The 27739-nt window shown below is 48.3% G+C and overlaps 1 long non-coding RNA gene across 2 annotated transcripts; it reads left to right on the top strand.

Annotated features, from left to right (window-relative positions):
* Positions 1–1329: 1329 nt before the first annotated feature.
* Positions 1330–20371, top strand: LOC144286943 (uncharacterized). 2 transcript variants are annotated; one of them, XR_013354901.1, is made up of 3 exons: positions 1330–1535; positions 6069–6802; positions 18689–20371. It is a non-coding gene; the product is annotated as an uncharacterized LOC144286943 (long non-coding RNA). The 2 variants fall into 2 exon arrangements; XR_013354900.1 differs by lacking the exon at positions 18689–20371 and having other exon boundaries at positions 6069–9661.
* Positions 20372–27739: the final 7368 nt, after the last annotated feature.

The raw sequence follows: 27739 nt of genomic DNA, 5'->3' as shown, positions 1-27739 counted from the left end.
TGGTCCCCCTAGTCTTCCTCAGGGAGTAGATGCTATCTGCCTACCCGGAACATTCCCCAAACCCTCAATCCTGGCTTGTGGCAGCACCAGCTTCGAAGGTCTTTGGAATGAAATGCCCCGATCGCTGCCCAACCCCAAAGACCCCAGCCCTCCTGTCACAGGGGAGCCTCAGGATCCCGTGGCCAGGTGGCCTCCTGGGCTGGCCCACGCATGCCCCCCTCGGGGCCGCCAGAGGACCAGGGCTGTCTGTAGCCTGTGTTTCTCCCAGATGCCGCCCACCCACGTGGAGTCTGTGGGTCGCGGGCAGATGATGCAGGCGGAGTGACTGTTTTGGGCTGTGTCCCTGAGGCCAGGGGCGGGACCAGGAGGAAGGCAAGCTGCCCGGCAGGCGTGCAGTGTTCTGTGGGATGAATGCACCACTTATTTCTAAATTAAGGGAGACCACCAAGCCCAGCATGCTTGGGAAGAGGTAAGGACAGCAGGGGGGCAGGCCTCTCATCCTTGGCAGGGTTTCTGCTGCTCGGTCCTCCTCTGGATCCTGACTTTCTCTTGCCTCTCAGAGGCCAGCCTGGAGGAGGTGAGAACCGTGAGCAACCTCTGCTGAGTTGGATCCTCCCCTCCGGAGAGCCCTCCTAACACTGAGTACCCTCCTTTTTTGATTTTTAAATTTTTTAAAAAGATTTTATTTATTTATTCATGAGAGAGAGAGAGAGAGAGAGAGAGAGAGGCAGCGGGAGAAGCAGACTCCATGCAGGGAGCCTGACATGGGACTCGATCCCGGGTATCCAGGATCATGCCCTGGGCTGAAGGCGGCGCTAACCCGCTGAGCCACCCAGGCTGCCCTCCTCTTTTGTTTTTTTAACCAAAGCCAGGACATTTGAATGAGTCCACCCTATAGCGTGCTCTTCACAGCTGATTCCGAAGTCACATGTGGTACATTATTTTCGACCCCAGATTTTCCATGAAATATCCCCCTTTCCTGGCAATCCCTTTTTTACCAAGGAAGCAGAACTAGGATTCCAGCAATGAAGTCTGGGACCGTCTGCTGCGGTCTGGTCTGATCCAGTTGGCGCTGGGATATAATCAGAAAGAATAAAACCAGGGTGGAAGAAATGTCTGTGCATTTTGTTATAAAAAAAACCCTCCATTCTGGTTAAATGCAAGGCACGATGTATCAATCAGCCTGGGTCACTTAAGTTAACAGTGCAGACTTGGTTTTAATATTGGTCATGGTGCCTGAGAGTCATTTCATTAGTGTCAGTTTAACAGTTGGATACATGGGCCAGGGGTAATATTAATGATTACTCGTTAGTTAAGTGGACACGGAGCTCTTGCATAAAATGCCAGCGGCGCAGATCCATTCCCAGGGGCTGTTTCCGGCAGGCGCTACCCTCTGCGAGCTGCGGTGGGCCGAGTGGGGCCGTGGGTCTGGGTGAGCTGGAGCTACCAGGAGGACGGCTTACGAAGGATCCCCTAAACCCCAGCAGGCCTGGCTGGGCCTCACCTGGAGCTCAGCCCAGAAGGCCCCTGGAAAGGTGAGCTGCCGCCCCTTTGGGGCTGAGTCATTGTCTGAGCAAGAGCTCTCTCCCCGGAGCCAGAGAACAGCTCAGGAGGCAGCTCCCTGGGGTCCAGGAGAAATGCAGGGAGTGGCCCCCGGGCCTCTCTCTTGGGGAAGAAGCCACTTTTGCAGCCTGGGATGGGTTTCCTGTGCCAAGATGGGAATGCTCAGCAGTGATTTATGCAGACATTTATAGAAAGCATACAGGTTTGTTCATTCATAAAATAGAAGAACAGCATGTTTTTGCTCTGGCAGGGCTCTGGGGCAGTTCTCGGGGTAGTGTGGTTGATTGTAATCATTTCTGGAAATGCCCTGATTAGCCGTGGTGGGAAGGCCAAGGTTGCATGTGAAAAGGCCACAAAAGGAGCCTCAGTACAGGTCACCTGCCTCCCGGAACACAGCTGATCTGAACTGGTGGTAAGAATTGCTTCCCTCCCCTGCTGCCCTGAGCCCTCCCCTTCCCTCGTGCCTCCTCCAGACACTCTTCTACCTTCCAGAGCTCCCTGGCTGGTAGGGGGCTGCGGCCAGGGCCGTGGGACAGGAGCACGAGAGGGCCGCCTTGTCGGAAGGGCATTCTCTCTGGCTTTGTCTCATCAGTCAGGCCAGAGGGTCCTAGGGAGCCTGACCTGACTGTGGACGCCGGCCCAGTGGGGCTTCAGGCCTGGGCCTCCCTGAGCAGCCAGCGTGCTCGGTTGAGCCGACTGGTGACTCACCACACCGGTGTCTTCACCACGCAGTCTCGCCCGCGGGCCTCGTGGGTGGGTGGGCAGCAGAGAACCAGTTTTGTCAGAAGTCAGAGACCAATAAATAGTGATTTTATTCCAGTGTTGCTCTGGCCTCCCAGCTCCGAATGCCAAGTACTGTGCAATGGGTTTTGGTGGTATATGTGCCACGTGACAAGCGTGGCAGGCGGCAGACCTGGATTTTTTAAGTGAAAAACAGAATCCGGGCTAAAGGCAAAGTCCTATCTTTTGTGTGTCTTTCGCCATCTACTCTTGAGCCAAAGGCTCAGAACCTGGAGGTGTGGCCCAGATGAGACCTCGGAGCCTTTTGTCCCTTGAAGGGTGGGACCAACCATACGTCAGCCACAAGACTCTCCAGAAAGACCATGAGAGCCATGAGTAGGGCAAGGGGAACGCAGGCAAAGAGAAGGAGAAGTGAGAAGGAAAAGACAGGCAGGAGCACCATAGCCTGAGCAGCTCAAACAACACACACTCACCTGCTGGAGCTCCAGGGTCAAGGTGGCGGCAGGGCTGCTTTCCTCTGAGGCCTCTCTCCTTGGATTGCAAACGGCTGTCTTCTCTCTGTGTCCGCTCAGCGCACACATGTCCCTATCCTACCCTCCTCTTCTTACAAGGCCACTAGTCAAGATTAGACGAGGACCCACCCATATAATCTCATTTTACCTTCATTACTTTGTTAGAGGCCTTGCCTCCAAATCCAGCTCTGATTCCCGCAGACCGGGGGATTTCTCTGGGCTCGACTGAGCAAAGCACCCCTTGGGAAATACATTGTCTAATTTAACCATAACACAGCCCTGAGGTGGAGGTATCCTTAGGCCCATGTAGAGAGGAAATCAGCTTGGGGGACCTCAGGTTGCAATAAATTGTTCTCGTTGCCTGACTTCCAAGCTCCATCTCTTAAGCGAATGAAAAATAAAAGGCCATGGGAGGGAAAGAATAAAAAGAATAAATAAAGTTTACATGGGGCTGGCATCAGAAATCCCCCTGCAGGCTCCCTGTGGGTCTTCAGTGTCTTCGTTTTACTGAGGTGGGGGGAATCCGAAAGTCAGGGTAACTCGCTGGTCCCTGCAGTCCTGTGATGGGGACCAACATCCAGCCAGTGCTGCTGACCCCTGTTGCAGGAGCTCTTAGTCTCCTAATCTGAAGGCATTGTCTTCATTCTGACCCCAGAGAGAGGGATACGTGGTGTCACCTGAATGGGTTCCCTTCAGCTGGGACACCTGGAGGCCTCACTCGCCATGCTTCGGGTATCATTCCTGGACAGCTTCCCTGGTCTCATCCTGAGGTTGCTGCATTAGGGCTCTGGCTTTATGATTATTTTTTAAAATTTGTATTTATTTGAGAGAATGAGCAGTGGGCACATCCCACTGTTTGCTTTTGGACATAGCCATATATACCCTGCCTCATACCGGGGCCTGGACTGGCCTGAGACCCTCAGAAGGCTACACTTTTGTGAGTGTGAGGTGAGTGGGGGTGAAGAAGAGCCCAGAAGTACATGCTTGTTTTGGTTTCCTTCCCATCTACAGATATCAGCCAAGTCATAGAGTGGTCAGGGAGCTGGTGTCCAAATGCCCAGTTGTGTGACCTCAGACAAATCTCTTGATGTCTTGGAACCTCGGTGCCATCATCTGTAAAATGGGAGTAAGAAACCCTTACCCAGATGTGTTCTATTAGAAGATCGTGTTGGGAGGGGAAGGGTAATAGTACAAAGAATTAGCTCCGTTGCCAAAAATGGGGGTGGTAATAGGGACTCTTGTATCCAGCCTGCTAAAAACTCACAGAACTCCACAAAAATTCCAAGAATGTGGCATTTTGAGCTATAACGGTGCAAAGAAACAGTACCTTCCCACCTCTGCCCTGTGCCTCCGAACCCTTTAGCCTCGGCTCCAAAAAGTGTCTCTGAAAGGGAACAGCAAAGGAGCATTTTCTGTAGTCATTTCTTTGACTGTTTCTTAGGCTCTTGTTACGGTTTGTGTTAAGAGGGGCTCGTCATTTCTCCACAAAGCAGATTCCTCTCCCCAGAACATTGGAAAGCCAAGAGGGGGCTTCCTCTTGCTTCCCCAAAACTCTCCTGCCATCCCCAAGTCTTCAGCCGCCTCGTGATCACAATGGAACATCCAAGCGAATGAGGTCATTTTGGTACCTATTTAAAAAATGATATATATTTTAAAAAGGATGGGGGCAGTCACGAAGACACAGAAATCAACTTAAAGGAGCACTCCCCTTGGCCACACCTGGCACAAATTTGACCCCCCACCCCCACCCCCATGATTTAGTACGGGAAGGAATGATTATCTTAGCTCCAGCTGCTCTAACAAAAACACCAGAGACTGGTGGCTTCCACAAACAACCTTGATTCCTCACAGTTCTGGAAGCTGGGAAGGCCAAAGTCCAGGCACCAGTAGATTCAGTGTCTGGTGAGGACCTGCTTCCTGGTTCAGAGATGGCCATCTCCTTGCTGCGTCCTCAGGTGTGGAAAGAAATGGAGGGCTCTCTGGAGCCTCCTTTTATAAAGACACAGATCCCATCCATGGGGCTCCACCCTCGTGACCTAATCCCCCCCTCAAAGGCCTCTCCTCCTAACACCATCTCACTGGGGGTTAGGATTTCAACATACGAATTTTGGACGCGAGGGGACACAAGGACTCAGTCCATAAAAATTATAAGCCATTAAAAAATAGGAATTTGTGAGTCCATGCTAATATATCGATAGATGAATGACAGATAATGGATAAATTGCTAATAGCATTCTGAAGGCCAGAGGGTAAATGTGGGGGGAGGCGGTAAAGCCCGAAAACCACCATTTTGAAACCATTTGTTATTTTAACCATGGAGACTTACGGGTTATTGGTTATCTTAGCAGAACCAACCCATCCTGTCTTATCCTTATACACTATGTCTTTGCAACTGTGGTTCCCTCTACTTAGAATATTCCCCTTCCGGGGTACCTGGGTGGTTCAGTGGTTGAGCCTTTGGCTCAGGTCATGATCCCAGGGTCCTGGGCTCCCCACAGGGAGTCTACTTCTCCCTCTGCCTATGTCTCTGCTTCTCTCTGTGGGTGTCTCATAAAAATCTTAAAAAAAATATTCCCCCTCTTTCTACCTGGCAAATTTTTATTTTTCTTCCATTGCCCTGTTCGGGTGTCAGCTCCTTGCTAATGTCCTCCAAAGATAGAATGATGTGTTCCAGGCCCTGCTTCCCTTTGGCCATGCAGCAAGAATTTATTGAGCACCTGCTGTATACCAGACACCACACGGAGCATACACCGTCAGCACAACCGAGTCCCTGTCTTCCTGAGGTTTTCAAAGGAGGTCATTGTGCACACAGCCTCAGTGTCCTTTCCTTGGCAGAAATGCCATGAGGGTAGAACTCAGACTTAGCCTTACTTCTATTTCGACATCTGTCTACGGAGTAGGTGATCAGTAAGTATTTGCTACAATAGGGATGTTCACGCCCTCTCTCGCGGGTCTCCAGCCCTGATTCGTAATGCTCATGTGTACAATTTGCACATACTTTCATGGCCCCTGTTTTGTCTCCTTTCCTGGAGGTGGGCCCCTCGGGAGCCTGGCTGTGGCTTCTGGTTCTGTGCGCATTGGGCCTGGTGGTCAAGGGGGAGCTGGATGCGAGGTAGATGTCTGTGGGGTCACTCTCACTCACACCTCGTTGGAACGGGGCTGGAGATCATCATCTCAGTCCAGTACCTGTAATTACTTATGCAGAAGATGGTAAGCAGGTGACCCTGAAATTGAAGGCTTTCCATCTTGCAGGGCCACCATTGCGTCACGGGCTTGTCTCGAAGAATGAACAGTGGGCAGAGCTCTGGGGCCAACTCTCGATCTACTGGTGCATCTGTTCGTCATTTGGCTGGTCCCTCCCTTGTCTGGCCTTGATGCCCGGATCTACAAAATGGGGTGTTGGACATGGATCTTGGCTTCTTTGTGTCCTGAAAGGTGACATCGGTGGGTCCAGGTCGGACAACTCCAGAAAGACTTCGGAAAGACCACCGTGGGGGAACCTACACGTCTTGCACCATTCGAAGGCAAGAGGCAAGGGCCTCCCTGGCCTGATCTGAGCCCTTGGACACACCGTCCTATGGCCTGTACTCCTGGGAACATTTTTTTTAATTTTAATTTTTTTTTTTTTTTTTTTTTTTGTGAAATAGCACTGCTTCCCAATCCCAAGAGAAAGATCTGGCAAAAGAGAGCCATGCACACTCACCCTCCCCTCTGCGTGGGGGTAACACATCAGTAGGCGCTCTAACGAGCCAGCACCCCTCCCTAAAGCCATGGCTTGTTTGCTTCTCCTAGGAGCCTGGCACCGAGCCCGAGATACTGTCATTGTCTTGGGGACAGACGCCCCTCCCCCAGCACCTTAAGTGGCCCCGGCTGCCAGGTTGGGCGTCTTCTCCCCCAAAGCAGACTCCCACCCTGGGAGCACCTAGAGCCTTTCCTCCATCCCTGTGGCTGCAGAGGGCCGCATAAATGTGCTCAGCTGGCTCTGTGTGAGTGTGTGCGTCTTTCGGTTTCAGAAAGTTCTCAGGCTGGGTTGGTGGGGGATGATGTGCAGACACTTCATTCACAACTTGTTGTTGGTTGGTTTTTCTCTTGCAAGGGAGGCGGGGGTGTGGCTGCAAAATAAATCTCAGGGTTTTTTCTTCTCCCCAAAGAAATCATTGTGTTGTAATGCAGGGAGAGCCCAAGCTGATGACATTTTTATGGGGCTGCCTCCAGTGAAGACTGTAGTGTCTGCTAGGGCCATCCGGAAAGCCGGTAGATCTCTCTCTCTCTCTCTCTCCCCCCTTTGCCATCGCCCGCCCTCTTTCTCTCACAGCAATACAACTTGAGCTCAATACTTGTCTAGAATTCTCAGTGGGGCTACCTAGGCCAAAAGGGGGTGGGGGTGGGGGAGATGACATCATATCCTCACCAGCCGATTGGCTGCTCTCAGTCTTCAGGAATGATATCATCTCTGCTTCTGCCTCCCCATCCCCCTTTACTTCCAGTCCTTTCCTGGCCAGGCAAGCCCCCCTCCCCAGCACCCCACCCCAGGACACCCCGTTGCCTTGGAGACCACGAGTTTTCAACCTCGTTGTCTGAAGGAATGGTAATTCATTATATGTCTGACATGGGGGTGAAGGGTACAGGGAGGGAGACCCGGGCTGGACGGTTGTGAGGGGAGGTTGTGGACAAAAAAAAAAAAAAAATAATGAACAAAAATATGTTTCACGCATGAGAAACTGTCAAAGATGGTGGAGAGGGAAAGGTCATTGCAAACAGCGTTTGTGAAATCAAAAAATGGAGACAGAAATCTAAAAAAAAACAAGTAGTGGCTGAAATATGGTTGAAAATACACCCCCCCCAGATCCCCCCACCCCAGACAGCTCATTAGGAAAGTTTTGGAGAGGGAATCACAGGCGGTCTGGGGCTGTTGTGTTATCTTTGGTGGAAAGGCCATCCCCTCGTTACCCCCTCCCTAGGTGTATAATACACTAAGACAGCGCTCTCCTCCCACAAGCTTTGCTCAGGGAGCAAGCCGTTTCTTGCAAAAAAAAAAAAGAAAGAAAGAAAGAAAGAAAAGGACCAGATAAGGATCCACCCACAGCCTTACAGCCTTGGTGTTTTGGGGTATCTCCAAGAATGGAGCACCAGTGCCTTGGTTTGAATCCCCAGGAAACCAAGGCAGGAGTGAAGAATCCCCTGTTGAGATTGCTTGCTTATGTGTGTGTGAATTATCCGTAGATTCCCTGTCTACATGGGTCATATTCACTAGGGGATAATTCAATCTCTGATTTCCCTGGGGCAGTTTAAAGGCAACGTACAAATTCCCTTTGGTCCTACCCAGTCTCATCTCGTGTCTTCTTCACTCCCTTTCCTCCGCAAGGCTACTTCTTCTCTCCAGGTGCTGCTGATGTCTATTTGTGGTTTCCCCTATGTTTGTTCAGCATTTGTTTTCTTGTCCAGAACCTTCTTTCGAGCCAGGAATTCCAGATGTGCGGTTTAGAATATTGACGGGGCACCTGCTTCCTTTGATCCCTACTCTTCACTCCTAAGCCTCAACTGCTGCCCCTTCTTTGGTTTTCTCGGTCCCTTACAGGGAATTTTGAATTGATAGTGGTCTGGCTCAAAGGAATAAAGCAAATGATGAAGACAGGCATTAAAGACGTAGTTGCCGAGCAGTAAGGGGAGAGGTCTATAGGTTCGTTTTAGGAATAGACACCTCTAGATGTGCTCGCGTGCGGAGATTGATGACTTTTTTCCTCTATGCCTAGAACATACGGACAACTCGATAAAAGTTGGGTACCATTATCTTCTTAGTTTTTTCATACAGATTTTTTCAGCTAAAAAGGTATTTTAAAATACCAGGTAGAAATGGACAAAAACTATATCTATATAAATATACATACACATAGGAATGTGTACATGTGCACACACGTATGCAGGTCTGTTGCGTGTGTGCGCAGATATGTGATTGCATTTCCTTATTTCTGTTTTTGAAGTTTCCAAATGTTTTGCAGTAAGTAGGTATTACAAATATAATTGGGGGGGAAGCTATTTAAAGAAATCAGTCATTGGGCAGGATGTTCCAAAGGGCAGATGAATATAACTCCCAAGATGAAGTAACCGGATGTCTGTCAACTCGGCGTAGCAGAGAAAACAAGGTATGCGTTTGTCCCCACTGGGGTGGTGACGTGCGCATCACTGGAGTCCTGTGGCTTCTCTTCCATTTTGCCATGGCCTAATTTCTCAGCCTCAGAGGGAAAGCAAAGTCACTGAGTACTAGGATGGAGGTGATCTTGGGCAGCCTTCTGATCCTCCCCCCTCCCATCTAAATTGGACATTTAATGGCTCGTGAAAAGTGAGTATTAATCTGAGATTTACACAAGCTGTGGCCTCGGAATCCACATGGCCAAAACCAAAGTCATAATTTCCCCAAACTGCCTCCTACCACCCCTTAAAGTTCCCTTGTCTGCCCCCAGAACCACTATTTTTGTCCAAGCTAGAGAATTTGGAGTCACTTTTGATTAATCCCTAAATGTCAGTCTCCGAGAGATCTGTCAAGAACAGTTTGTTTTTCCTTCCAAGCCTGTCATTACTTTCATCCTTTCCAACTTCCCGCTGTGCTAATCCAATCCATCCTTCAACCTCCAGCTAAAATGCCATCTCCTCCATGAAGACTTCCTTGATCATTCTCGCTTTTGCGGATAAACATCTGACCTGAATTCCAACAGGATGAACACACTTTACTTGTACCGTCCACCCTGGATCATGCAGCCTTACTTTGTGTGACGGATTTGACATGGTTTCCTACCTAGACCATATGTCTTTAGAGAGCAGAGATTTAATAAAGTTGTATTATAGGAGCTTGATAGAATTTATTGATGAAACAAGAGGAAACCTCTCTTGACAAATCATGCTGATGTTTTACCTTCCTCCCTTTATAGATATTTTGCCAAACACCTGATCCGAATGGTTACCTAATTGGTTACTTTTTAACATAAGCAAACTTTTCTGTCTTGCATTTCCATTCAGTCTGATTTCTTATATATTCATTCTTACTGCAATTTCTTATATGTTCTATTGAAAATTAATTAAAATTAAATCAACCAAAATCTACCTCTAGATTTTAAGTATTCTCCTAATAAACAGTTCCAGATTCTCTCAATTGATTTAAAAAGCAGGATAGTCTAATGTTTAAGGCTGTGGATTCTGGAGCCAGACTGCTTAGATCTGGGGAGTCCAGGATGGCAGCCTCTAGCCACGTGTGACTACTTGGATTTAAATACATTAAAATTAAGTAAAATTAAGGGTTCAGTTCTTTAGTCACACTACCCTCAAGGGGCTCAATAGCCACATGTAGCTTCCATATTGGAAAGCACTGATGTGGGACATATCTACCCTTGCAGAAAGTCCCGTTGGATAGCTCAGACCGGATCCACATGCCAGCCCTGCCGCTCACCATTTGCATGAGCTTAAGCAGCATGTTTGGCTTTCTAGGCCAATTTCCTCACTGTGCCTACCTCCTTGAGTTATTTGAGCCTCCTATGAGTTAATGCATGTAGAGCACTTATGTCCAGAGCCTAATGTCCATGATGGTTAGCCATGGATCAATCATAGTTAACCATGATGGTCTGTACCAGTCTCCTTTCCCAGCTGTTGACTCATCTCCATGACTTGAACTCTAGTCCATGGGTCCATATCACTTTTTTCATAACCACATTCTCACTACCTCCTGCCAAGAATTTCTCTCTGATCTTCCTTAAAAACACAGCATCATCTGTCCAGAAACTCTTCAAGAAGACACCTTCTTACTCACTTACATTTCAATTACTCTATAAAATCACAGGCAACCCCGGGAAGTGAGAATCGCTTTATGTTGGACCCTCATGGCCTTCAGGCTAAGCTCCTGGTCTTGGTTACAACTCACCCAGCTCTCCCTCTCCCTTGGATCTAGGGCAACGAGTAGAGACGCTCGAGTGTCGCTGAACTAGGCTGAGCATTCTTCACTGGTGACTTAATGAGCCGGCATGACTAAATGACCATTAGCTGGATGTTTGTGTGAACTGCAATAGAAAAGTTCCTCTAAACTTCCTGAAAAGGAAGATAATCTATCTAAATAGCTTCCTGTCTCTCTGCTGCCAAACAGCAGCAGAAGCAAAATAGACTCTCCAGCAGTGAAATATTTAGCACGTGGGGTGCACTCGGCCCCTCCCTGTTGGAAGAGGGAACCAAGCAGTGAAACCAGTGAGCCTCCAGGTACTCCCACATGCCTGAGACGTTTGGCAAGTTGCCTCTGGACGGGATATTGGAAGACGTTGGGGGGTGTATGGAAGGTAGGGAGGGACATGGGAGAGATGGGGTGCCTTTGAGGCTCCTATTGCTCACCTTGACACGGTGTCATCAGGGCCTGGAGCGATCTTTGCTTTGGTTCTTAGAAACCTCAGTTCATGTCTTAGCAGGACGGTGAAGAACAGATTGCTTCCTGCCTCCTGGATGACAGCTTCCAAGCCTCTGTGCCTGTTGCTCTGGAAGACCTTCCCATTGCTATTGAAAACATGTTTGGGGGGCTTGACTTTAAATAGAAACTTACTTAACACAGCCAAACTACAACCCAGATGACAGAAAAGCCCCTCTTCCATTTGCCATGGTTGAGTGTGGGCACGTAGAGCTTTCTCAGAAGCCCACATCGTGTGCCCCTCCGATTCCTACTCCCTGAGGTGTTTGCAGTGGGGAGAGGCAGGTGGTGGGAGAAAGACAAAGCGTGCCCTGTCCGTGCTGCCCCCCTGGCGGCATCCCTGGGGACTAGCTCGTGCCATCTGCCCAGCTCCATGGGCTCAACTCTGTTGGAAATGGCCCAGATGGGAGCTCTGGGTTCCTCTCTCAGTACCCCTCCCCAAGCACCCTCTCTCTCCTCTCTCAGCACTCCTCCCCAAGTACCCTCTCTCCCTTTCTCTGACGGTGGCTGCACCAAGCCCCATCAGTGGCTGTTCTTGAGATCTAGACCAGAGGTTTGTAAACTTTTTCTTAAAAGGCCAGAAAGTGACTATTTTAGGCCTTGCAAGTCAAGAGGCAAAGTCAGAGTTCTATTACACAGGTACTTATACAACCATTTAAAATCTAACACTTTAAACATTATGAAAAAAAAAAAAAAATCCCCCCCTCCCAAACCAAAAAATAAAAACTTTCTTAGCTTGAGGGTCAACTGAAAGCAGGTGGTGGACTGGACTTGGCCTGTGGGCTATGGTTTGCTGACCTCTGATGCAAGGGGGAAATGGTGATGGATAATTGTGGCTTCCTAGATGACTCATATTAACTGAGAATTTATTGTGTGTTAGATATCATTCTGGATATTGGGGACACCTCTGAAAAGCAAAACAAAGTCAAACACGGGCTATGTCCTCAGGGTTCACTCTGTAACAGGGATGATAGGAGACAAATGCAGAGGAGCAGATGGGCACAGAGACAAGGTTGTGGAAGGATCTCCAGCCCAGTTCTGGGGAGGGGGAGGGGTGTGGTGTATGTAAAGGTGTGTGTGTGTGTGAGAGAGAGAGAGAGAGAGACAGAGAGAGAGAGAGAGAGTAAGGGGCTCTAGAGAGGAAAAGAAACAGCATCTCAGTTTAGGGGATTCTCAAGCTGAGTCTTTCGGACTTCTTAGATTAGAGGCCGAGGCAGAAGAGCAGGGAGGCAGGGTGTTTCCGGCAGAGGGGAATGCACAGAGGTGGGAAACAGCACAGGATTCTGGGAGCAAGAAAAGCAAGAGCGACACTGCAGAGTGGGCCACGCCAGCTGTGCGCGTTGTGCTCTGGTGGAAGGGGTCACTGGGGGCCTCACCTATGTGCTGGGGACTTGTCCTCCATCATCAGGGCCTCAGACACAACCCTGAGGTGTGCTTGTGGGATTGCCTAGAGCAGTACAGAGGAGTTAAGTGATGCACAAAACCCTACAGAGGGAAGATGGGGATGCATTTGGATGGAAGCCTGTGTGATCCTTATGCTAAACCACCCTCTGTCCCCTACGACCATCACAGAGCCACCAGACTCTATGGCTGTCCCTTCAGTGGTCCTGCCAAGCACAACTCACAGGGTTTTTGTCAGGAGCCCTGGAGCTCTAACTCATGAGCCATGAGTGGCTAGTGGCTGCCATATTGGACCGTGTAGACCATTCTACAGGATGGCACTGGTCTACAGGACCTGAACTGTGTTTCTAGCTTGGCTTTGGGGAGCAGTTTGATAACAAGAGAAAGAAGAAAGAAAGAAAAAAAGAGAAAGAAAGAAAGAAAGAAAGAAAGAAAGAAAGAAAGAAAGAAGGAAGGAAGGAAGGAAGGAAGGAAGGAAGGAAGGAAGGAAGGAAGGAAGGAAGGGAAAGAAATAGAAAGAAAGGAAGAAGGAAAGAAAAAGAGAAAGAAGAAAAGAAAAGCCAGCTCTTCTTTACAAAACGGGCAGTCCCTCGTGATGTGGGAATGTCAGGGCCTCTCAGTGAAGTGAGCAAGACAGAAGAGAAACAAATGGAACTGAGGTGAGGACTTGGTGTTTTCCCCAATATTACTAAGCAACCGTGTCCTAAAATCTGCAGAGCCAGCGACAGCATTTTGTTTACCAGGAAGAAAACACTTGAAAAGGAGAATATTTGGCGGAAATGCACTTGGGATTAGCAGGGTTTTTTTTTTTTTTTTCTCTTTCTTTCTTTCTTTTTTTTTTTTCTTTTAATGCTGTTTTGTCTTTCTTCTGGGTTGTTCAAGGTACTGACCTAGTGCTTAGCCCCCTTTGCCAAGAAACTCCTTCCCGGCCTAATTAGCCTGCGGTATTGTGTGCAGGGCTGGGGAGGAGGGAGGGCCCCTCAGCCAATGGGGGCTGCAGTTGGCCCCGGGGAGGTGGGGGAGTGGGGTGCCGGGCTGGCCATTAGATGCCGAGTTCTTGAAAATCCCTCTGTAATTAATTTTCTCCTGCATTAATTAGAGAAATGTTGGAACGGGTAGGAGAGGGAGGGGTTTGTTGCCCATGGGCTTCTTTTCAGGGCGACTTTTGGGTAAGATGGTAATCTGCGGGGGAGTGGGAGATGTGGCCAGGGGTTTCAGGAGACCCCCCTGCCTGTGGGAGGGGGATCCAGTTTAAATCGGGGCTACCAGGAGACAGGTGCTGTATTTTACCTCGGGCTGGATGATGGTAGGCACCTCTTCCCAAGCCTGGAGTGTCTGTGGGCTCATGTGTGTACACACACACACACACACACACACAGAGGGATCACTGCTTCTCCATCATCTGCCCACGCCCCCGGAATACACAAACATTCAGCCCAATTCTCTGCCAGGTGCCCCAGTGCCCCCTCTCCCTTGCCCCACCCCACAACTAGAGGCCCTCGGATGTAAATCAGAGCCCCACTCGCCTGTATCCCCCTGGAATGACTCCATCTGGGCCTGCACAGAAGCTGCAGGTCTTTGCCCTGTGCCCTTTTCTCCCCAATCTGTTTGAAAGAACCAACTATGATCACCCACCTGCAAGTGAGTTTCTAGCCCCATGGAGAAAGACAGCCCTGAGAAGATTCTAATAAAAGCTTCTGGAATCTTCCAGCCCACAGACTTTCTATCCCGAGTCCCAGTGTGTTGAAAATGACGTTCGGGGAGGCAGGAAGCCAGCACACTTCTAGAATTCGATGCCAACTCCCTGGTCCTGTTAGCCGCTTTTATGGAAATTTGAATTGAGCCCAGCTTTTTCTAGACTCCGGTCCCGTATGGATTTTATTAATTCCACCCATGGCTTAATAGTTGTGTTCGAGCTGGTGGGCCACGTCCAACGAGCAATAACCCTACGTCTTCAGGCCTGTCCCTGGGGCCAACACCATCAGCGACTAGGTCGATGGCATTCTCCCAGAGGGGGAGGGCCAGCTCCAGGCTGTTACTGTTTTCATAGTGGTCAAGCCAGGGCCTCCGACGGAGCCGTTCAAGCTCTGGACTCAAGGGCAGGAGGCTTCCTCATTGGTCACCACCTGAAAGGAATAGACCTTCAGTAGGGAGAGGTGTCCCAGGACGGACGGGCCCGTTGCTGGACTAGAAGGAGGTGGCGTGAGAGGAGGCGGTGGCCAGCTTACCTGGCTGAAGTCCTTTGACTCAGCTCTCTCTTCCGCTATGGGCCGGGCCCAAGCAACTGGACCGTGGCTCCCAGCCATTCCCTGTGCAATCATTATTGCCCACGGAGCGCACGGCTTCCTCAAACCCTCCAGGCTCCAGGTTTCTTTGTTTTAATCTTTTTTTATTTATTTTTATTTTATTTATTTATGATAGTCACACAGAGAGAGACAGAGAGGCGAGACATAGGTAGAGGGAGAAGCAGGCTCCATGCACCGGGAGCCCGATGTGGGATTCGATCCCGGGTCTCTAGGATCGCGCCCTGGGCCAAAGGCAGGCGCCAAACCACTGCGCCACCCAGGGATCCCCTCCAGGTTTCTTTGGTAGGAGCTCAGCGTTACCTCCCCGGCTCCATTCCCGGCTCATCACCAACAGGCCACCCAGGGGTGGGAAGATCTTTGACCCTGTTCTGCTTGGCCCACGTGACCCATCCTTCCCTCCAGGGGAAGAGAGAGGGCAACAAAAGACACCAGGAGCTCGTGGGGCAAGTTCTCAGCTGGAAATGGGGCTGGGAAGTACAGGCCGATAAGAGCAAGATGGAATCTGCTGGAAGCTCTCTGCGCCTCTGGGAAGCTGTCCGTGCCCTCTCTCTCCCTGGGCCCATCCCCGCCGCATTCTTCACAGCAGCTGTTTCAACTCTTCTCCTCCGTCCTCAGGCCTCTGAATCCACCCCCATCATTCACAGCGGGTGACCTCACCTCCGGCTCCACGGAGATGATGAAGCCACCGGTCCATCCGGACTCCACATGGCCTGCGAGCCCGGCGGTGCAGTGGGGAGGACCTGGGCTTCAAGTGGGGCTCCACTGCCTTCACGTTTTGCTCGTGGGCAATTGACATCGCCTCCCTCAGCCTCAGTTTTCCTGCCTGTAAAATGGGTGGCGGCGAGGTTTCCGCTGATGCGTGCAACTTGCTCTTGCACGTAAGCGGGAAGTAGCAGTAGCTATTAAGTGTCGCCAATTGTGACAAACGGAGGCCACCTCCATCCCCACCATGCACTCCCTCAACTTAACAGCCACCTTTGAGTCACGGCCTCACTTCCTTGCACGCCCCCCCACTCTGGACCACGGGGAGTCCTGCCTCTGGTGATGGGAGGCCTCTCCCCTGAAGCAGGAGCCCTCTGCTCCCATGGTGTCCCTCCCCGTGAGCATCTCTGGCCTCCAACGCCCTTCCCCCCCCATGCCATCTGGTGGGTGCAGGCTTCACTTCACTCCCCGCAGTGCTCGCCTTCTCTTGATCATTCCCTCAAACCGCAGGCCCCTCTCTTTCCTTCCTTTCACTCACAGATCTGTCCAGAGAATCGTCTATGCTCGTTGACACCACTTCCTGGCCTCCCACTCGCCCCCACCCCGGGCCCACTGCAATCTGCCTCCTGCCCCCGCTGCTCTGGCGGCCTGGCTCTTTCCCAGGTCTCTCCGATGGCCCTCCTCCAGCCCCCTCGGTCCTCGGGGAGCAGCTGGCTCTGGCCATCCCAATGGTCATCCCCAAACTCTCTCCTCCCTGGCCGTCCCTGCGTCCGCCTCTCCCTGGATCCTCATTTCTTTGGCTCGTGACTCATCAGCATCTGTCCGCGAGCCCCCCGAGTGTCATCTTGTTTGTCCTCTTCCTGGGTGGTCTCACACACTCCCTCTTCAGCCACGATTTTACCCAAGAGTCTATCAGGTCCACATCTCCAGCTCTGACCTCCCCGGCGCTCCAGATTCGCATTTCCAGCTCCTTGCTAGTTCTTCTCCATGGAGTGTGTTGCTCACCCCGTGGACCCAACTCATCTAATACTAAAATACCAGCCACGGCCCATGCTCCCTCCTTCCCTCATCTACCAACTACCAATGTACAGGAGTTGGCGAACCCGCTTCAGGCTGGGTCGTTGATCTGTTTCCTTCTGTTTCCATTGGTCCTCTGCCTTTGGAGACTCTAACTTCCTGCCCAGATACTCGAAGTGGCTTTTGAACGGATCTCTCTGGGGCTAGCCTCTTTCTGTCCTGGTTTCTTTCTCTCCGTTGACAGCAAGGTGAAAAATTAGGGTGGCTCATCATTCATTGTCCCGACACAAACACTTTGTGAGCCAAAGGGAGTTCTAGTAACAATGACACGGCCGGGCCACCCTGGGCAGGCAGCGATGTGGGTTCACCCCATTAACAGGACTTTCTGATGATGCCATTTCCTGGTTTTGAAATCTCACGCCACCCCCCCTCCGCAATAATAAGGTGTAGCCTCAGCACAGTGCTCGTGGGTCCCTTGTGAGCTGGGCTTCTCGGTGACTTTGGTCTCCCCTTCTTTCTGGGCCCTTGCTCACCTGACTGAGCAGCCCACCTGCATCATTGCCCGAAGTGCTTTGTCCCTCTCTGTCTCTAGTCTGTGTTCTGGCCATTCCCCGGACCAGAAGCCTCTCCTGCATCTCCAACCCTGTCCCTCAAGGCTCAACCGAAATGTCACATGTCCCCTCCCTCCCCTTCGCCCCAGAAGCCTTCACGAATACTACTGGCTTTATTGAATCTCTCCCTCTTCTCTGTTCTGACAGCACATGACACAACCATTTTGCGCATAAATCTTGCTCCCTAAATATCCAACGCTTGGGGATGGCTGGGGATGGGGGGGCAGGACCAGGTGCCTTTCCTCCCTGCATCTCTCGGAGGTATTAGCACCATTCCTTGCTTAAAGAACTGAAAAGGGAATAAGATGTTCCATCCTACACTGTGTTGGGCGTTCACATGTGGTCCCTTGTTCCGACTTTACAACTCTGTGTGACGGATCTCATTGTGCCTCCCACCCCCACATAGTTCTTTTTCTTCTTCCCATGGAAGAAAGATAAGGCTGGGGAGATTAAGTAATTCACACAGCTGGGAAGTCATGGAACTGCATTGCTACAGAAAACCATGTCTTCTGTAGCAAAAATGCCTAAGAAGCAGGCTGCATGAATCACTTCTAATCCTGCGGCCTTTCAATACACCATGGTACTCCCAATATTTGTTTATTGAACAAGATTTAATAAAAAAAAAAAAGAGGGCCTGCTGTGCAACAGGGCAGGTCACAATGGGCCAATTCCATTCCCTTGTTCTGATGAAACAGTAATCAAATGCCTCTATCCAGGGCAAATCGAAATAGGACCTACATTATGGTCTTTAACAGGAAAACATGTCATAGATGGGCAGCCTAGTGGACAGGTAGGTAGAGGAGAGGGTTTGGTGTAAGTATTTTCTGTGTTAGTGATGATGTCAGAGACATTTTATGAGCAAAACAAGCTACTGGGGCTTTTAATTTTTTTTCTTTAAGATTTTATTTATTGGGCAGCCTGGGTGGCTCAGGGGTTTAGCGCCTGCCTTTGGCCTAGGGTGTGATCCTAGAGACCTAGGATTGAGTCCCACATCGGGATCCCTGCATGGAGCCTGCTTCTCCCTCTGCCCGTGTCTCTGCCTCTCTCTCTCTCTCTCTCTCTGTATCTCTCATGAATAAATAAATAAAATCTTAAAAAATAATAAAAAAATTTAAAAAAGATTTTATTTATCGATGTGACAGAGAAAGAGAGAGAGAACACAAGCAGAGGGAGCTACAGAGGGAGAGGGAGAAGCAGACTCCATGCTGAGCAGGGAGCCCAAAGTGGGGCTCAACCCCAGGACCCTGATATCATGACCTGAGCCGAAGGCAGATGCCTCACCACCTGAGCCACACACGCACCCCTAATTTTTTTAATTAGGTGCCCCCTAATTTTTTTTAAATGCAAAATCTCTTTGTTCTCTCTTCCTTTATTACTGTCTACTTGTCCGGATGGCAGAGTCTCTGTGGAAACCCGGCTGACACCAGTGCCTGTCTCCTGGACTCACAGCCTGGACTCAGAGTTAAGAGAAAATATGGCAGTCAGACTGAGCCAAGGCAGGGGAATCAAAACCAAGAGCCAGAAAGAGGACTTTGGGAGAAGCCCCAGATTATGGTTTTTTTCTTTCCACTTGGGCCGTTTTTACTTGGTGGTTCACAACTTGACATTTGATTTGGTGACATTTGATTAGGGAAACGTGACAAGGTAATAAAGAGCCCTGGAATGTCACGTTCATCTTACAACCTCCTGTCACGTCATCGGGTCTGATATGCAGGCTGCTCTGAGATGCCGTTCCTGCCTCCTGGACAAGTGTCCAGTGTCTACAATGGTTTAGATAAGGTGTCTCCATTGGAAACACACACCAGGAGTTGGGGCAAAGAAAGACAGGTGGGAGTGAGGAGAAAGACTGTTAATACCGTGATGGCCTGTGTCTCTGCCAAGGTGAGTGTGAAGGATTCCAAACCCAAAAAGGGAAATTGCAGAGCTTCGTATTATACATATGTGTACATACAGGTGCATCATATGCTCTCATCAAGGGTTCAGTTTGTCTGTCTACAAAATCAAGCACCCCACCACCACCACCACCAAAAACATCTCTTTGTACCCCCTTTGAATATTGCTTGGGATGCAGCTGATGTATTGTCAACCTCTCAACCCAGGGACCAAAGGAATACATAACAATAGACCTAGGACTCTGGAAGGTTCTACAGCTACATGGATGGCAGAGAGTGGAAATCTCAAACCAGCTATCAGCTGTGCCAAGTCTGCAGCCCCTCTGCTGTCAGCACTTAGACTTCTGGCTTTCTTCACTCCCCACTCCACCATCTGCATGAAGGGCTGAAGTGGGTGGTGCCGAGCAGCCTCCTCGGAAGGTGGTGCTGATGATGGGGTAGAGGGAATGTCTTGCAGTGGTGAATAGGCAAGGCCCGTGTAGAGTGCCCTTCGCTGACGGCTTCTGAATCAAGGTTTCAGATTGACTGACTCATCAGGAGAATACAGAAGAGCGATGCCTCAACCAGTTCTTCTAGAAGTCTCTCCAGGTATATTTGTTTGAAACTATAGATTTTTTTTCTGAGGCTGGGAGAAATTCACATCGTCTAGGCCAGGGGTCTGCAACCAAAGCTATAGGCTAGAGTGAACTCGCTGCCTAATTTTGTAAGTAAAGTTTTATTAGAACACAACCACGCCCACTTGTTGACGGATTGTCTATGGATGCTTTTTGCCATACAACAGCAGAGTCGAGTTAGGGGCAACAGAGATTGTATGATTCCCCAGAGCTTGATACATTGGCTATCTGGCTCTTTCCAGAAAAACTCTGCAACCCTTGATCGTCCATTGTTTCGGTTCTGGACAATGTGCTATGGCAGGACAGCAACCATGCTAAGCCACCTGGAAACATATGTAAGGCCACATAGCTCTTTTTTTTTTTTTTTTTAAGGCCACATAGCTCTTAAACAATTTCTTTTACCTATAAAATTATGAAGAAGAAAATAAAAAGTCACCCGCAATTCTATCACTGTCTAATAAGAACTGTTACTATTTTGCTGTGTTTGCATCTAGCCTTTCCCTGTGCACATATAAAAGTATAAATCTATGTAATTATGCAATTAAAATCCTACTGCGTTGTTTTGTGTCCTGTTGTGTGTGCTTGTGTTTCCCAGCTTATGGTGACCACTCTGCAAGTCCTTGAATATGCCTTGTTAACATGACTTTTAATAACTTGTTAATATGTGCCACGGCATCCCTGAACTTCTGGGTGGTTTTACTTATTCACAAATCAAAATACCGTGTGCTAGAACAAATCCCACGGAGCAGAAATCTTTGTCCGATTCTTTGATTATTTCCTTGAGATAGATTCCCAGAAGTGAAATTACTGGGTAAAAGGGTAAGGACAATTTTCAGGGTCTTGATAACATATTGCCAAATTGCTTTCCAGAAAGACTGTACCAATTTATGTTCCCACCAGCAATGTACGAAATTGCCGCCTTACCCTACTCTCACCAGCATGGAGTACTATCATTTTAAAAAGTTACCAAATTGATAGGCAAAGATTGCATTTTGTTGTTTTGATTTGGATTTCTTTGATTACCAGTGAGGTTAAACATTTTTTTCATCTGTTAAACACTTCTTCATATGTTTATGGCCAAAGGGAATCTTAATAATGGTCTTCAAGTGTGCAAAGGGGTTATTTAGTAGATTGGGACCAGCTGTTCTGGAGGAGAAACTGGAAATGTTGAAACTTGAGCAAGAAAGCAATCGGCTGAAGGTCCTTCAGTGAAGGATGATCCCGAGAGTGGTCAAATTCTAATGGAAGTCACCATGCTGCTCAGAGCCTCTTTTCTGCAGGTACAAGGGAGAGGACAACAAGTAGCTACAAATCATAGGGTGCTTACAAGTGCTGGGAGCACTGCTAACATTTACGTATATTTGCATTTTAATGCTCACAACAGCCCTAGGAGAAGTAGGAGACTTGGGCATAATTTATTATTAAGTATCCGAAGCAGGACTGAAATCCTCACCCCAAACCCTCGTTCCATAACCTTTCCTGCACTGCCTCTGAGAGAATCGATTAAACGAACATTTCCGGCTGAAGAGTTTTGCAAATTCTTCATAAACAAAATGAAGGAAGCGTGAACCAAATGTCCCATTAAGACCTCAGCAAGAACTCTCCTCTCGCACACAAATGGCGACATAGTTGTTTGCTACCAAGAACTCATTCTCTACTCTGAGGTTTGTGCTTTTTAATTTTTGCTGAATGCCTGAGCTTGCATTGCTGGGCTTGGTTCTTTCTTTTCTCATCTTTGTCTTCTGTCCCCACCCTGCTCCAGAGGAGCCACAAATAGCAGGTGTGTGCCTCACCATGAACTGTCATCCTCAGCAGCACATTGGCCAGTCAGGCTATGCTTTTCTCCTTCTGCGTCCTCCCCTGGCCATGGGGATGGTGATCAGGGTAATGAAAACCCTCCATGGGCTCTCCTCCTCTCCACCACTCAATGGGAGCTTTGTCTTTGCAAAGAACAAACCTGAAACCCATCCGGCCATGGCAATTGTTGTCTGTGGACTCCTGTGCCATTTGGATTCTGACTCTGTTAGAGATCTTGTAATTTAAACTTCTACTTGCTTATTAGAAATTCAAGGAAATCATCTAATAATATTTTAAATCTAAGGAAAAGCAGGCAAAGCCTCTCCTCCCCCCACCCCTTCTTTTGCCCATCCCTCCCCTTTCCTTTTACAGGTGATCTGAGATCCGGATTCTATACACGGTGATGGGAAGTTACTCATCTTCAACAAATATGGTGAATTGCTCAGGTGAGCAATGTCCAGGGTCACAAGGACAGGATGGATGGCCAGAGTTCTTTTATTTCGGGGGAGGAGCTGAGGACATCAAATCTAAGCCCTTGGTTTTTCAACTGAGAATTTTAGTAGCCTCATCTTCTAGAAGCTTGGAGTTCTTTATCCTGTGTGGTCCAACATAAATTATTGCTCTGAGAAACAATGATCCTTCATCTTCCTTACTTGCCCATTTCTCAACCTCTATCTCTGGACTGCTGGCCTTCGTGAACCCGTGTGTGTGTGTGTGTGTGTAGGGCATGTATGGAGGGAGGAGCTATGTTTTATTCACTTCCTGTTGAGATGACAATTCAAGCATCGTCGTTTCAGTAATGGGCTTGCTTCTGCCCTCCTCACCTCTGAGCACAGAAGTAGCCTGTGCTGCCTTCATCAAGGAAGAGTAGCTCTACTACTATAGGAAGAGCCAGAAGATCTAGGTCACTGTGGCTCTGCCCTGGTTTGCTGTGGGAGTTGCTTCCACCCACTGGGTTCACTTGCTTCCCTTTTACAATGAAGGGGTTTTGGCCACCATAGTCCATTTCACCTCCCAATGCCTGTATTTTTGCTGTAGGGAGACATTTCCAGAGTGGCAGGTGACTTGTGTGTCCACTGTTAAAGTGCCAGACTCCTTGACACTCCTCCCTTAAACTCGACCTTTCCCAGCTCTTTCATCTAGCCTTGTCTTCCATCTGAGTGGTGAAAGCAAGTCCTAGTGATGGCTTGGGTGCATTGGTTGCATGAAGGATAATCCTCTAGGGGGGTGGCTCTTCAAGCCTTGTCCAGGACCAATAGCATCTCATCACTTGGGAACTTGTTAGAAAGTTCTACTGAACCCAGACCTACTGAATAAGACACTGTGGGGATTGGTCCTAGCAGTCTGAGTTTTAACATCTAGGGAATTTGAATGCATGCTCAAGTCCCACACCCACTGCTCTGGGCTAAATCTGCAGAGGTCAGCAGGAGAATCCAGACACATCCCAGGTCCTCTCTGTCCCACCAAACACTAGAAAAGAAGAGGGACAGGATCTTCTGTCTTCCAGTGCTTGGGAGGAGAACCAGATCCTGTTGGAGAGATCTGGTATTTTCTAAATGAGCTCAGGCTCTTTAACACTACTTCCCGCCCCCCCACCCCGCCCCGGAAAAATGGGCTTCTCCTCACTCTGGGGTGTGGCAGCAAGAGTGTTTGGATTTGGGAAAACAGCTGCCTAGGGAATGAGGATACAGTAATCAAATGGAGACAATATGGTTTTCAGTTGGCCACACAATTTAATATTAACTGATGGGTTAGCAGTTAATCATGATTAATATTCCTTTAACATGTATTATCTCAGAAACCTCAAGGCATGGCTGAGTTGAAAGGAATTGAGGTGCAGAAGTAGACACAGCGTATGACCCCATAAGCAGATTTGATGTTGAGGCATCCTGACTCCTTGTTCTGGCAATGAAGGTGGTCATGCCAGGGATGTCCTTTTCTTTTGCTGCAATTAAAGTTGCTCTCACAGGAAATGAGTCTACAAGCTGCTGACTGTTAGATCCTTAATACATAAAATGTTATTTATCAAATGTTTGTCCGTGGATGTCTCAGTACAGAGCACTGCTAAAAACAACCAACCAGACAAACCAACAAAACTTCCCAAATAAACAAAGAAGGTCTTACAAAGCTAAACATGGTTTTACCATGCAACCCAGCAATCGTGTTCCTGGATATTTACCTAGCTGATTTGGAAGCTTATACCCTGCACACACATATTTGTAACGGCTTTATTCCCAATCATCAAAAACTGGAAACAACTGTCATGTCCTCCAGTGGGTGAAATGGATCAAGAGACCTCGGTGGGTACATATAATGATCAGTGGGATACTATTCAGTGGCAAAAAGGAATGAACTATCTCAGGCTACACAAAATTATTGGTGGATCTCACGTGCGAATCGCCAAGTGAAAGGAACCAGTCTGAAAAGGCTACATACATACTGTGTAATCCCATTTTTATGATATTCTGGAAAAGGCAAAAATATGGATAGCAGAAACAGAGAAAAAAAATTGGTGATTGCCAGAGGTTCAGGAGGGAAATAGAGTTAAATAGGCCAAGCACAGGGGAATTTTTAGGGCGATGGAACAATTGTGTTCGATTCAGCAATTGTGACAGTGTGCATTTGTCAAAACCCATCGAATTTTACAGCCCAGAAAGCAAACCTTAATGTATGCAATTGAAAAAAGTTATTTTGGGGGACTTTGCCTAGGTGGCTTGGTCGGTTGAATGTCTAACTTGTGATTTTGGCTCAGGTCATAGTCTCATGGGCTGTGGGATCGAGCTCTATGTCGGGCTCCATGCTCAGTGGGGAGTCTCCTTGAGGTTCTCTTCCTCTGTTCCTCCCTCATTGTACTCTCCCTAAAATAAGTAAGTAAGTAGGTGAGTAAGTAAGTAAGTAAATAAATAAATAAACAAATAAATAAATAAATAAATAAATTTTTAAAAAATAGAAAGAGAGCAGCTCGGGTGGCTCAGTGGTTTAGCGCAAACTTCAGCCCAGGGCCTGATCCTGGAGACTCAGGATCGAGTCCCACGTCAGGCTCCCTGCATGGAGCCTGCTTCTCCCTCTGCCTGTGCCTCTGCCTCTCTCTCTCTCTATGTCTCTCATGAATAAATAAATAAAATCTTTAAAAAAAATAGAAAGAAAAATTTAGGAGGTTGGAGGATTCTAAGATGGATTGTGGTAGAAGAATCTAACCATGATGGAAACATATGCAACCATCTCATGGAAGCGTGAGGGAGGGAAAGGTATGGACCTACCTGACTTTGGAAATGTCTCTGTAAAACTAAGGGCAAAAGGAATGGCCCATTATGGTACCATGATTCACAAAATTGGTTCCCACGGAGGCATGGGTTAATAGTTCTCATACTGCTACACATGTTTGCTGGAACTGAGCATGTAGGTAAATGGACAGCAGATGGTGGGAGCCCAGGTTCTCACTGTTGGAGTGGACTTCTCATTTAAGCAAAGGGAGGAGGCTAGAATGACCCATGTGGTAAAGGATTAGAGTTGGAAATATCAGTATGAACTCATGTTTAGCTTAATAGAGATACAGATGTTTATATACGGAAACATTTATAAATGTGTGTGTGTGCAAATGTGGATTGGTACATGTTTCCCGCTCTGTCTGTTGAGAGGATTCAGAATTAACATCACCACACTACCAATGAGCACACCGAATCCCCTTTGTTTCTGGTCCTACTCTTCAGGAAGAAGAACCCGGGCTCCTTCGAGAAATGGCTGATTCCAGGGCTGAGGCAGGAAATATCCAAGATGAGCCTGGAGCATCTGTAGTGCCAGAAAGTAAGGTAATGCCTAAACTCCAAACAAATAAAACAAAACAAAAACCAAAACACACATACACACAATGATGAGGGTATGTCAAAGGAACACGGGAACCAAAATGAAAGAGCTCTCAATGGCCAAAGCTGAAACAATTTGGGCAAAAAAATAAATAATGTGGTATTGGATTATAAACCAAGGGATAAAAGAAATATCCATGAGTACACACTGATGTAAATAAATGACTGAATAAATAAATACATGGGAAAGACTGTTCTCTGTGTAGAAGAATTTCAAATAATTTATGTAGATACTGTACCATCAAGGAGATGGGACCTAGTGACATTCCCCCCGAAAGAGCACGGTCAGGAAAGGAGGGGAGGGAGGGGACTTCACAGTGGACAAACCTGATGAAGGCTACCCCAGCCAGGAGGCCCAGGTCACTACTGACAATAATAAAACATGTCAAGAGCGTAGGCTTGAGATGATAGGATGAGGATGGTACTTTACCTCCATGGTTTTCTTTCCCCAAACTTGTAACTCCAGTCTTACCATGAGGAAAACATCAGACAAATAAAACCGGAGGGAGATTCTGCAAAATATCTGACTGGTACTCCTCAGAACTGCTAAGGTCATGAAAAAAACAAAAAACAAAAAACTGAAACTTGAAAACCTTCATGGCCACGGAGCACATGAAGAGACGCGGTGACTACATGTGATGCATGTGGCAGCAAAGGGACATTGGGAAGAACTAAAGAAATCTGAAAAATGTAAGGGTTTCATTTAACAGTAATGCATCGATATTGGTGCATTAACGTACCGTAGTAACAGAAGATGCTCATAATAGGGGAGACGGGGTGGGATTGTATGGGAGCTTGCTGTACCAACCCCACAGTGCTTCTGTGGATTGAAAATGATCGGGATCCCTGGGTGGCGCAGCAGTTTGGCGCCTGCCTTTGGCCCAGGGCCTGATCCTGAAGACTGGAGATCGAATCCCATGTCGGGCTCCCGGTGCATGGAGCCTGCTTCTCTCTCTGCCTATGTCTCTGCCTCTCTCTCTCTCTCTGTGACTATCATAAATAAATAAAAATTTATAAAAAAGAAAAAAGAAAAAAGAAAATGATCTTGGAATTAAACGTTCACTGGAAAAGACCCGAGGAGATTCTGGTCTTTGAGATTCAAGTCAAGGTCACAGACTACTGATGGGGAGTCATCGTAGAATACTGAGAACAGATTTGATATTGAACTGTGAACAAAATGAGGGAATGAAGTGAATACAGCCGATGTCCAAGTAAATATGTCAGCTCGCATAAGGTCCATGACAGCAACAGCTCATCAGTCTCTAGCTGCCGCGACCCCAGTAGGCGAGGGCATGGGTTGCTTGCGTGTGTGTCCCGGGGGAGTTGCCAGTTGAAATACGGTGGTCAGAGAAGGTGGTGCTGAGCAGATGACATTCAAGTAACCCACCTGAAGGATGGAATAAGCCAGGTACCTTTGGTGGGATGGCATGGAAGGGTCCTGAGCTTCATGCCATAAAGATAATATTTTCATTCATCTAATCATGCCAGGATTTCTTTTTCTTTTTTTTTTTTTTTTAAGGCAAACTGGATTTAAACAATGAATAAGTGTTCTGCCTTCTGGAAATGATCATACCTGTAATAGAATTTAATGAAGGGAGAAGTAGTTGGAGGTTGGAGAAATTCAACAAAGCTTTGAAGACAGCTGAATCCTGGGAAGGAAGGAATGGGAAGAGAGTGGGGGAGAAAGACGCACGCTGCATGGGAGGATGTGGCAAGACTGCACAAAGCAAGAGGGCAACAGGATAGGCCCGGGGGCCTTGGGAAGGAAGGCTGCCAGTTTGGGAAGGTGAAAGATGACAAAGGGGAGTTGGAAGTCAGTGAAAGTTCTTGATTTTGGTGTATGGAGCATCAACGTGGTGTCCGGGGAAATGTTGTCTTGACAGGAGGAGATGGAAGGATTGGAGGGATATGGGAGGACCAGGGTCTTTCTCGAGAAGCTGCTAAGGTGTGTGGATGAAGGATGCAGGACGCTTCGCCTTGGGGGGTGGCGGTGAGCTTGGAGAGGGAATGGCAAGTGGGGGACTAACTACTGAACAGGGCCAGGGAGCATCAGAGAGCTGCTGGAGACCGAGGGGTCAGAGGTGAGGCCAGGGCTTCTGCAAAGGGCTCTTAGAATTGGCAAGAGGAGGAGGCATCTGGTCAGCTCAGTCGGTAGCACGTGTGACTCTTGATCTCAGGGTTGTGAGTTCAAGCCCCATGTTGAGCGTGGATCCTACCTAAAAAATAAAAGGAAAAAATTTTAAAAACCTGGCAAGAGGAAGACAATGGCAATAAATATGCTCT

This window comes from Canis aureus, chromosome 16, assembly GCF_053574225.1.
Source record: "Canis aureus isolate CA01 chromosome 16, VMU_Caureus_v.1.0, whole genome shotgun sequence".
Lineage (NCBI taxonomy): Eukaryota > Metazoa > Chordata > Mammalia > Carnivora > Canidae > Canis > Canis aureus.
The sequence above is the reverse complement of the archived record's forward strand: the minus strand, read 5'-3'. Positions and strand labels throughout refer to the sequence as shown.